Source organism: Cetorhinus maximus, chromosome 13, assembly GCF_964194155.1.
Source record: "Cetorhinus maximus chromosome 13, sCetMax3.hap1.1, whole genome shotgun sequence".
Classification (NCBI taxonomy): domain Eukaryota; kingdom Metazoa; phylum Chordata; class Chondrichthyes; order Lamniformes; family Cetorhinidae; genus Cetorhinus; species Cetorhinus maximus.
The window spans coordinates 9,894,411-9,906,556 of record NC_135891.1 but is presented as its reverse complement, the minus strand read 5'-3'; the positions used below and the strand labels follow the sequence as shown (position 1 = coordinate 9,906,556).

Sequence of the window (12,146 nt, the reverse complement as noted above, 5' to 3'; positions counted from 1 at the left end):
TCCCTCCTATTTTTAAATTTATTTCAATCTATTGTTTCTTCTCCACCTTTTAGCCCATTTCGATTCCTTCCCCCCACCCCACCCCCACTAGAGCCATCTGCCACTCGCTTGTCCTGTTTGCTACCCTTAATGTCCCCATTAGCACATCTTTTAGCTAATATCTTCACCATCAACACTCCTTTGACCTTCTGCCTATGACATCTTTGGCAATCTCCACCTATCACTTGCACTCTTATCGAGCTCTCCTGTCCCACCACCTTCTTCCAACTTATATTTCATCTCATTTCTATATGTCTTAGTTCTGATGAAGGGTCATCCAGACTCAAAACGTCAACTGTATCCCTCTCTACAGATGCTGTCAGACCTGCTGAGTTTTTCCAGGTATTTTTTGTTTTTGTTCCAAGCTGAGAGCGTTGCCTCTGTGTCCTCTGCATATTTTGAGATGTTTTTATTTGAACATGGCTACATTTAGTGCAAGATTTCATAAACTTGTTTCATGTTGGTTTTTATTTAGACTGACCTCCAACAATTTTCCATTATAACTTTTATTTGTAAATGACATTCGGTGAATCAACTTGTCTGGTAGCTAAAATTCATGAGTGTTTGATGTTTGATGTGAATGAACTGATCATTTGCCCTTTAAGACACCCCTTGAAACCTACATTTTTGACCAAGTATTTGGTCATCAGCCCTAATATCTCCTTTTGTAGCTTAGTGTCAAATTTAATTTTACAACTTTCTTTTGAAGCACCCTAGGATGTTTACTTTGTTAAAGGTGCTATATACATGGAAGTACTTGTTGTTGTTCAGGTACATGATGGATGAATTTGCTGAGCTTTATAGAAATCCTGGAACATACAAACATGCAAATTAGGAGCAGGAGTAGGCCACTCGGCCCCTCAAACCTGCTATGCCATTCAATAAGACCATGGCTGATCTGAATGTAACCTCAACTCCACATTCCCACCTACTCCAGATAACCTTTCACCCCCTTGTCAATCAGGAATCTATCTAGCTCTGCCTTAAAAATATTCAAAGACTCTGATTCCACTGCCTTTTGAGGAAGAGTTCCAAAGACTCAGGACGCTCTGAGAGAAAAAATTCTCATCATCCCTGTCTTAAATGGGCGACCCCTTATTTTTAAACAGTGACCCCTAGTTATAGATTTTCCCACAAGAGGAAATACCCTTTCCACATCCACCCTGTCAAGACCCCTCAGGATCTTTTATGTTTCAGTCAAGCTGCTTCTTACTCTTCTAAACTCCAGTGGATACAGGCCTAGCCTGTCCAACCTTTCCTCATAAGACAACCCTCCCATTCCAGATATTAGTCTAGTAAACCTTCTCTGAACTGCTTCTAATGCATTTACATCTTTCCTCTAATAAGGAGACCAATACTGTACACAGTCCTCCAGGTGTGGTCTCACTAGTGCCCTGTATAACTGAAGCATAACCTCTTTACTTTTGTATTCAATTCCCCTCACAATAAGCAGTAACATTCCATTCGCTTTCCTAATTACTTGTTGTACCTGAATACTAACTTTTTGCGATTCATGCACCAGGATACCCAGATCCCTCCGCATCTCAGAGCTCTGAAATCTCTCATCAATTAGATAATATGCTTCTTTTTTATTCTTACTGCCAAAATGGCCGGTTTCACATTTTCCCACATTATACTCTATTTGCTAGATCTTTGCCCAATCACGTAACCTATCTATATCCCCTTGTAGCCTCCTCACAGCTTACTTTCCTAACTATCTTTGTTTCATCATCCAAGTTAGCAACCATACCTTTGGTCCCTTCATCCAAGTCATTTACATAAATTGTAGAAAGCTGAGGCCCCAGCATTGATCCCTGTGGCGCACCACTCATCACATCTGGCCAAACAGAAAATGAGCCATTTATGCCTACTCTCTGTTTCCTGTTAGCTAGCCAATCTTCTATCCATGCCAATACACTACCCCCTGTACCATAAGCTTTTATATTCCACAATAACCTTGAAAACCTTTATAATGTGATGATTGCAGTGTTTATCTTTTGCTATCAAATCATGATGGATGTTTTATTGTAAAGTGAGTTAATTTTTGTATAAAAGCAGCTTTAGGACAAACTGTCACAACCTGTTTTTCTCTTTTAGGAAGAGGCCAATGGGCTGAATCATCAAGTCGCTGCAGCTATCCCATCGACACCTTTGGATGTCCAATTTGCTCCAGGAGATTTCATTGTAAATGTAAGTATTGGATGGTTAAGGATGTATTTGAATTCTTCCCATCGCCCTGTCATGAAAATGAGCTACAGTATATGGACACTGCTCCTACATATCAGCCTAGAAGGTCAATGGTTCACATCCCAACCTGTAAGCTGATGGCAGCCCAGGCTTCAACTGAAGCAGGGAGATTAACTTCTGTACACGTGAGCAAGGGAGAGTGAAAATCAGCTCACATTCCTCTGGCTCATTGATCTCTACTGGGTGTGTAAGTGGCTGATGGCTGACGAGCTGCTGAGCTTGTCTGAGAAGCAGCTGAATAAGCTGCTAGTATTCACGTTGCCAACACAAACAGAACAGAATTGATACTCATATGATTTAACTCAATTTATCCTGCCACATTCGACCTCAAGAGCTGGATTTTTCACCAGGCTTGGGAAAACCCGACCTGCTCACTTTTGCACCTTCCGAAGTGCACACCTGACCCACGTGTGACTTCACCTGCGATTTTTACCTTTTCACCCAGGGACCGGGTTCACATTGCATTTTGCTAGCCATGCTGGAGTGTGTGAGGGGTGTGAATGTGGAGGTGGGCTGGTTAAAAGGCCTGTTGGAAGTCTCCCAACATTGTTCAAAGTTCCCCTAAGTCTCGCTCCTCATCCCCTCACCCCCCAACCAAATCGCCCATGCCACCTCCATACCCTCTCGATGTATCCTCATAACCACTCCTCTAGTATACACTGTGTACAATCCTAGAAATCCATGCCCTAGCAATGGGAATTAGTTTAAAACATTGGAAAAAATTAAATCTCTAACCATCTAATAAAACACTGAATTCAAATACACTACCAGTTTATAAAAAAATCATTCATGGGATGTGGGTATTACTGGCTGGGCCAGCATTTATTGCCCATTCCTAATTGCCCTTGAGAAGGTGGTGGTGAGCTACCTTCTTGAACCTCTGCAGTTCATGTGGTGTGGGTACACCCAGAGTGCTGTTAGGGAGGGAGTTACAGGATTTTGACCCAGTGACAGTGAAGGAACGGCGATATATTTCCAAGTCAGGATGGTGAGTGGCTTGGAGGGGAACTTGCAGGTGGTGGTGTTCCCATCTATCTGCTGTCCTTGTCCTTTTAGATGGTAGTGGTCGTGGGTTTGGAAGGTGCTGCCTTAGGAGCCTTGGTGAGTTGCTGCAGTGCATCTTGTAGATGGTACACACTGCTGCTACTGTGCATCAGTGGTGGAGGGAGTGAATGTTTGGGGATGAGGTGCCAATCAAGCGGGCTGCTTTGTGGTGTTGAGCTACTTGAGTGTTATTGGAGCTGCATTCATTCAGGTAAGTGGAGAGTATTCCATCACACTCCTGACTTGTGCCTTGTAGATGGTGGACAGGCTTTGGGGAGTCAGGAGGTGAGTTACTCAACACAGGATTCCTAGCATTTGACCTGCTCTTGTAGCCACAGTATTTATATGGCTAGTCAAGTTCAGTTTCTGGTCAATGGTAACCTCCAGGATGTTGATAGTGGGTATTGAATGTCATCGGGGTTAGATTCTCTCTTGTCATTGCCTGACACTTGTGTGCCATAAATGTTACTTGGCACTTGTCAGCCCAACCCTGGATATTGTCAAGGTCTTGCTGCATTTGGACATAGACTGTTTTAGTATCTGAGGAGTTGCGAATGGTGCTGAGCATTGTAACATTGTGCAATCATCAGTGAACATCCCCACTTCTGACCCTATGATGGAAGAGAGGTCATTAATGAAGCAAGTGAAGATAGTTGGGCCTAGGACACAACCCTGAGGAACTCCTGCTGTGATGTCCTGGAACTGAGATGATTGACCTTCAACAACCACAACCATCTTCCTTTGTGCTAGGTATGACTCCAGAAAGTGGAGATTTTTTTCCTGCTGATTCCCTTTGACTCCTGTTTTGCTAGGGCTCCTTGATGCCAATCTTGGTCAAATGCTGGAAAGTAAAAAAAAATCCTACTCCAGTGAAAAAGGTAGTCCTTTAAATGCCTATTAGGTTTTTTAAATAAACAAGAAAATACAGCAAAGGAATATGCTGATATTGCAGCCACTTAAAAGTTTCAGTTGTTCTTGGACAAATAGATCACCTGCTGAGCTGAAGCCATTATTAGCTTTTGAAATCCAGGCAAGCATTCATAATGGCTATAAGCATCATAATAAAAGCTTCCAGTTTTATTCTCTTTTATGCTCTGAAGAAGAATCATATGGACTCGAAACATTAACTCTGTCTTTCTCTCCAGAGATGCTATCAGGCCTGCTGAGTTTTTCCAGCATTTTTTGTTTTTTGTTTCAGATTTCCAGCATCCGCAGCATTTTGCCTTTATCTTCCAGTTTTATTGCCTGAAACTGACAGGACAGAATGGTATCCCATTTCCATTTAAAAGCAGAGTGCCTGTCAGAGATGGAAGGGAGCAGGTGAAGATTTTTTTTCCCAAATTTTGAAGAGCTATTTTGAAGAAGAGCAGGGGCTTGGTTTTTGTGTCATGGCTGATTTTTTATCCATCAACCAACATCACACAAACAGATTATCTAGTCATTATCACATTGCTGTTTGTGGGAGATTGCACTGTGTAAATTGGCTGCTTTGTTTCCTACATTACAAGAATGACCGTGCCTCATTTCATTGGCTGTGAGGCATCCGGAGTTCATGAAAGGCTTTCTTTTAGGAATGTCCTCTTAATTGACCTGATCTGGCTAATTCTTCTTCTTCTTCTTCTTCTTCTTCTTCTTAGGTAGTCCCTCAGGATCAGTGATGACCTGCTTCCACTCCAGTTCAAAAGGTTCCTAGCTGGCTGTTAAAGCCCAATGTGCGATTTGCAGACTATCCCATGTGAGGCAGAGTGCTTGAAGAGTTGGATAGATAGGTCGTTTGGAACTTGTTCTCTCCTTCTGATGCCTTGACTTCGCCTCTGCATGTTCCCGACAAAGTCTCGCGATGTGTTTGGTGCCTTCCCAAATGAGCCTTCTCCATTTTGGTTGGTCACAAGCCAGGGGCTCCCACGAGTCGGTGGGGATGTTTGACCTCCTCAGGGATGCTTTGAGGACATTGCTGTCCTCCTGCGAGTCTCCTGCCATGACTGAGTTCTGACTAGACCAGTTGCTTTAGGAATCTGGTATCAGGCATATGATTGACATGAACAAAAATAAAAATACCTGGAAAAACTCAGCAGGTCTGACAGCATCTGCGGAGAGGGACACAGTTAACGTTTCGAGTCCGTATGACTCTTCAGCAGAACTAAGTAAAAATAGAAAAGAAATATAAGCTGGTTTAAGGGGGTTGGGACAGGTAGAGCTGGATAGAGGGCCAGTGATAGGTGGAGATAACCAAAAGATGTCACAGACAAAAGGACAAAGAGGTGTTGATGGTGGTGATATTATCTAAGGAATGTGCTAATAGGTGACATTAAGGGTAGAAAGCAGGACGAGCAAGGTACAGATAGCCCTAGTGGGGGTGGAGTGGGGGGAAGGAATCAAAATAGGCTGAAAGGTAGAGATAAAACAATGGATGGAAATACATTTAAAAGTAATGGAAATAGGTGGGAAAAGAAAAATCTATATAAATTATTGGAAAAAAGGGGGATCGAAGAGGGGGTGGGGATGGAGGAGAGAGTTCATGATCTAAAATTGTTGAACTTAATATTCAGTCCGGAAGGCTGTAAAGTGCCTAGTCGGAAGATGAGGTGCTGTTGCTCCAGTTTGCATTGAGCTTCACTGGAACAATGCAACAGACCAAGGACAGACATGTGGGCATGAGAGCAGGGTGGTGTGTTAAAATGGCAAGCGACAGGGAGGTCTGGGTAATGCTTGCGGACAGACTGAAGGTGTTCTGCAAAGCGGTCACCCAGTCTGCGTTTGGTCTCTCCAATGTAGAGGAAACTGCATTGGGAGCAACGAATGCAGTAGACTAAATTGAGGGAAGTGCAAGTGAAATGCTGCTTCACTTGAAAGGAGTGTTTGGGCCCTTGGACGCGAGGAGAGGGGAAGTAAAGGGGCAGGTGTTGCACTTTCTGTGGTTGCATGGGAAGGTGCTGTGGGAGGGGGTTGAGGGGTAGGGGGTGATGGAGGAGTGGACCAGTGTGTCCCAGAGGGAACAATTCCTGCGGAATGCCGTCGGGGGGTGAAGGGAAGATGTATTTGGTGGTGGCATCATGCTGGAGTTGGTGGAAATGGCAGAGGATGATCCTTTGAATGCGAAGGCTGGTGGGGTGATAAGTGAGGACAAGGAGACCCTATCACGGTTTTGGGAGGGAGAGGAAGGTGTGAGCGTGGATGCGCGGGAGATGGGCCGGACACGGTTGAGGGCCCTGTCAACCACCGTGGATGGAAAACCTCGGTTAAGGAAGAAGGAAGACATGTCAGAGGAACTGTTTTTGCAAGTGGCATCATCAGAACAGATGCGACGAAGGAACTGAGAGAATGGGATGGAGTCCTTACAGGAAGCGGGGTGTGAGGAGCTGTAGTCGAGGTAGCTGTGGGAGTCGGTAGGCTTGTAATGGATATTGGTGGACAGTCTATCACCAGCAATTGAGACAGAGAGGTCAAGGAAGGGAAGGGAAGTGTCAGAGATGGACCATGTGAAAATGATGGAGGGGTTGAAATTGGAAGCAAAATTAATACATTTTTCCAGGTCCAGATGAGAGCATGAAGCAGCACCGAAACAGTCATCAGTGTACCAGAGAAAGAGTTGTAGGAGGGGGCCGGAGTAGGACTGGAACAAGGAATGTTCCACATATCCCATAAAGAGACAGGCATAGCTGGGGCCCATGCGGGTACCTATAGCCACACCTTTTATTTGGAGGAAGTGGGATGAATTTAAGGAGAAATTGTTCAGTGAGAGAACAAGTTCAGCCAGACGGAGGAGAGTAGTGGTGGATGGGGATTGTTCGGCCCTCTGTTCGAGGAAGAAGTGGAGAGCTTTCGGACTATCGACTACAGCTCCTCACACCCCGCTTCCTGTACAGACCCCATCACATTCTCTCAGTTTCTTCGCCTCCGTCGCATCTGTTCTGATGATGCCACTTTCCAAAACATTCTTCCTTCTTCCTTAACCGATGTTTTCCATCCATGGTGGTTGACAGGGCCCTCAACCGTATCCGGCCCATCTCCTGCGCATCCGCCCTCACACCTTCCTCTCCCACCCAGAAACATGATAGGGTCCCCCATGTCTTCACCCCACCAGCCTCCGCATTCAAAGGATCATCCTCCGCCATTTCCGCCAACTCCAGCATGATGCCACCGCCAAACACATCTTCCCTTCACCCCCCCGGTGGCATTCCGTAGGGATTGTTCCCTCCGGGACACAACTGGTCCACTCCTCCATCACCCCCTGCACCTCAACCCCCTCCCATGACACCTTCCCATGCAACCGCAGAAGGTGCAACACCTGCCTCTTTACTTCCCCTCTCCTCAACTTCCAAGGGCCCAAACACTCCTTTCAAGTGAAGCAGCACTTCACTTGCACTTCCCTCAGTTTAGTCTACTGCATTCTTTGCTCCCAATGCGGTTTCCTCTACATTGGAGAGACCAAACGCAGACTGGGTGACCGCTTTGCAGAACACCTTCGGTCTGTCCGCAAGCATTACCCAGACCTCCCTGTTGCTTGCCATTTCAACACTCCACCCAGCTCTCATACCCACATGTCCGTCCTTGGCTTGCTGCATTGTTCCAGTGAAGCTCAACGCAAACTGGAGGAACAGCACCTCATCTTCCGACTAGGCACTTTACAGCCTTCTGGACGGAATATTGAGTTCAACAATTTTAGATCATGAACTTTCTCCTCCATCCCCACCCACTTTCCGATCCCTTTTTTGCCAATAATTTATATAGGTTTTTCTTTTCCCACCCATTTCCATTATTTTAAAATATATTTCCATCCATTGTTTTATCTCTACCTTTTAGACTATTTCGATCCCTTCCCCCCACCCCACCCCCACTAGGGCTATCTGTACCTTGCTCGTCCTGCTTTCTACCCTTAATTAGCACATTCCTTAGATAATATCACCACCATCAACACCTCTTTGACCTTTTGTCTGTGATATCTTTTGGTTATCTCCACCTATCACTGGCCCTTTATCCAGCTCTAATTGTCCCACCCCCCCCCCCCTTAAACCAGCTTATATTTCACCTCTTTTATATTTTTCCTTAGTTTTGTTGAAGAGTCATACGGACTCAAAACATTAACTGTGTCCCTCTCTGCAGATGCTGCCAGACCTGCTGTGTTTTTCCAGGTATTTTTATTTTTGTTCATTTCAATCAAATGCCTGATACCAGATTCCCAAAGCAACTGGTCTAGTCAGAATTCAGTCATGGCAGGAGACTCGCAGGAGGACAGCGATGTCCTAAAAGTGGTGTGTGGTGCTGTAGTCGAGGTAGCTGTGGGAGTCGGTCGGCTTGTAATGAATATTGGTGGACAGTCTATCACCAGAAATTGAGACAGAGAGGTCAAGGAAGGGAAGGGAAGTGTCAGAGATGGATCATGTGAAAATGATGGAGGGGTCGAAATTCGAAGCACCTTTGTCCTTTTGTCTATGACATCTTTTGGTTATCTCCACCTATCACTGGCCCTCTATCCAGCTCTAGCTGTCCCACCCCACCTTAAACCAGCTTATATTTCACCTCTTTCCTATTTTTCCTTAGTTCTGTTGAAGAGTCATACGGACTCGAAACGTTAACCGTGTTCCTCTCCGCAGATGCTGCCAGACCTGCTGAGCTTTTCCAGGTATTTTTGTTTTTGTTTTGGATTTCCAGCATCCGCAGATTTTTGCTTTTATATGATTGACATGTCCTGTCCAGCAGAGCTGGTTTTGAAGGATTAGCACCTTGATGTTGGGCATGTTGGCGTGGGAGAGGACACTGCTGTTGGACTGTCTTTCTTGCCGCTGGATTTGGAGGATCTTGTTGTGAAGGCACAGCTGATGCTTTTCCAGACCTCTAGTTAATTACATTGTAATGATCTCTGTGATCACTGGAGGGCACTGCTGCTTCAATTGTAAACTCTGCAAGAGGATACAGCCAACGCTCAATTGAAAGTTGCTTAATTCAAATTATCTAATAATTAAAATGCTTTAAACCTTAAATTCTGACTATCCTGTACTTTATTTGCCTAATTAAAATTATTCTTTTAGAACAAGAATCATCTTGAACATTAAGAGCATTAGAATGATCTGGGTGCATGTTGGGCTGGTCTCACTGTGTGACCAAGCAACTTTTCGTCATAGTTATTTAAAAAAAAATTAAATGAACTTAAATCTTAAAGAAGTTTTTTAACGTGTGAAAGTGAGATGAAGATTAAAACAATTCATTCTTCGGTGCTCAAACTCATAAAACACACCTTAATCTTATTGGGTAAGAATGACTTGGAATGTAGCCAGAGTACAAAGTGATGGCAGGGGCAGGTAATTGGTTAAAGCTGACATGGGGGTTGTGCTTTGGAGTTGTGCCCTTGAGCTCTAGGATCTAAGGAGTGTACGGTCCCATTGAGGTTAGACTCCAGGTTACAGGAATTTGCCCATTTCTTTCTGCAGGTAAGAAGCTCTCTCATCTTTTTCTCTTTAGGTAAGGAACTCTTGATTGTTTTGGGCTCTTTTTCTACATTTTCTGGATACTGTTTTATGTTTGTTAGTCACTTGGGAGAAAGAAAAGTAATTTAAAGCCTTTCTTCAGTCTGACCACCTTCAGATACTTGAGCTTTTCGAGCTGCATGATGTGCAGCCAAGCCTTTCAACAGCAAAAACTTGCATTTGTACAGCACCTTTAACATAGTAAACCATTACAAGGCACTTAGCGCTGTCAAACAAAATTTCACAGTGAGAACATAAGGAGGTATGAGGACAGATGACCAAAAGTTTGGGTTTAGGGAGAGTCTTGGAGGAGGAAAGAGAGGTAGAGAAGTAGAGAGGTGGAGAGACTTAGGGAGGGAATTCCAGATCTCGGCATCTGAAGGCACAGTTGCCAATGGTAGACTGATTAAACTCAAAACCTATGTTTTGCACTTAGGGAATCAGGTCGTTAATGTGAAAGATGCTGAAGGGGTATTTTCCTCCATCCGAAATGAAGGGAAAGAAGGTGCAAAGATAGGATTCTTCGAAAGCAGCAACGTTGTACACAATCTTTTTCTTTAAAGACAAACTCTTCGTTTAACTAAAAGCTTTATAGCATTCTTTAAAAACAAACAAAGGATCTAAATATATAAGGGGGAGTTAGGAAATCATTTTGTAAGGAACCTTATAGTACAGGGAAACAACAGGAAAATGGGAATGGAGTGGATGGTTCTAATGCCAGCTATGAAACTTCCTTGCTTGGTGAGCTGGATGTTCTCCTCTGTGCATAGCTGCCTATAGAATTACATTGAGACTACAGCATTGACACAGGCCATTCAACCAAATAGATTTATGCCAGCCTCCTCCCACCCCTCTTCATCAAACCCTATCAGCAGAACCTTCTATTCCTTTCTCGCTCGTATGCTTATCTTTAAATGCATCAATGCTTTTTTGTTGGGCTAGCATCCCTATATATTGCTCATCCCTAACTGCCCTTGTTCAGAGGGCACTTAAGAGTCAACCACATCGCTGTGGGTCTGGAGTCACATGTAGGTCAGACCAGCAGATTTCCTTCCCTTAAAGGGCATTAGCGAACCAGATGGGTTTTTTACAACAATCAGCAATGGTTTCATTGGTGACCACCAGACTTCATTCTAGATTTTTCTATTGAATTCAAATTTTGCCATCTGCCATGGTGGGATTTCAGCCCATCCCCTGAGCAATACCCTGGGCTGCTGGAATACTAGCCCAGTGACAATATCACTATGCCACCGATTCACCTCAAGCTCTCTGCATTGTATAGCGAGTTCCACGTTCTCAGCACTTCTGGCAAAAGAAGTTTCTTCTTAATTCTCTAATTGAATTAAATTTATTAGTAAAGGCAAAAAACTGCGGATGCTGGAAATCCAAAGCAAAAACAAAAATACCTGGAAAAACTCAGCAGGTCTGGCAGCATCTGCGGAGAGGAGCAAAGTTAACGTTTCGAGTCCGAACAACCCTTCAACAGAACTAAGTAAAAATAGAAAAGGGGTGAAATATAAGTTGGTTTAAGGGGGTGGGGGGGGGGGGGGGGGCGGACAAGTAGAGCTGGATAGAGGGCCAGTGATAGGTGGAGATAACCAAAAGATGTCACAGACAAAAGGACAAAGAGGTGTTGAAAGTGGTGATATTATCTAAGGAATGTGCTAATTAAGGGTAGAAAGCAGGACGAGCAAGGTGCAGATAGCCCTAGTGGGGGTGGGGTGGGGGGAAGGGATCAAAATAGGCTAAAAGGTAGAGATAAAACAATGGATGGAAATACACTTAAAAATAATGGAAGTAGGTGGGAAAAAAAAAATCTATATAAATTATTGGAAAAAACAAAAAGGAGGGGGAAAATCGGAAAGGGGGTGGGGATGGAGGAGAGAGTTCATGATCTAAAATTGTTGAACTCAATATTCAGTCCAGAAGACTGTAAAGTGCCTAGTCCTGCTTTCTATCCTTAATTAGCACATTCCTTTAGATAATATCACCACCTTCAACACCTCTTTGTTCTTTTGTCTGTGTCATCTTTTGGTTATCTCCACCTATCACTGGCCCTCTATCCAGCTCTACTTGTCCCACCCCCCCTTAAACCAACTTATATTTCACCTCTTTTCTATTTTTACTTAGTTCTGTTGAAGGGTCGTACGGACTCAAAACGTTAACTTTGCTCCTCTCCGCAGATGCTGTCAGACCTGCTGAGTTTTTCCAGGTATTTTTGTTTTTGTTTTATATTTATTAGTAATTATCCTATGTTTGTCACTTCTAGATTTAGAGGCTGAAAGCTCTGTTTATTCAATCAGTTCTGGGCACTGCACCACAGGAAGGATATATTGGCCTTGGTGATGCATC

The 12,146-nt window shown here is 44.0% G+C and overlaps 1 protein-coding gene across 2 annotated transcripts in view; it reads left to right on the top strand.

The window, feature by feature from the left end:
• Positions 1-12,146, top strand: part of slc52a3-1 (solute carrier family 52 member 3-1) — a 95,605-nt gene that overhangs the window by 12,015 nt on the left and 71,444 nt on the right. Inside the window, exon 1 of one of the 2 annotated variants that reach the window (XM_078554881.1) lies at positions 9,695-9,758. The exons of the other annotated variant lie outside the window; for it this stretch is intronic. The gene's annotated coding sequence lies outside the window, so the exon portion shown is untranslated. Of the gene's footprint in view, positions 1-9,694; positions 9,759-12,146 lie in introns of those variants that run through there. 2 annotated transcript variants of the gene reach the window in all.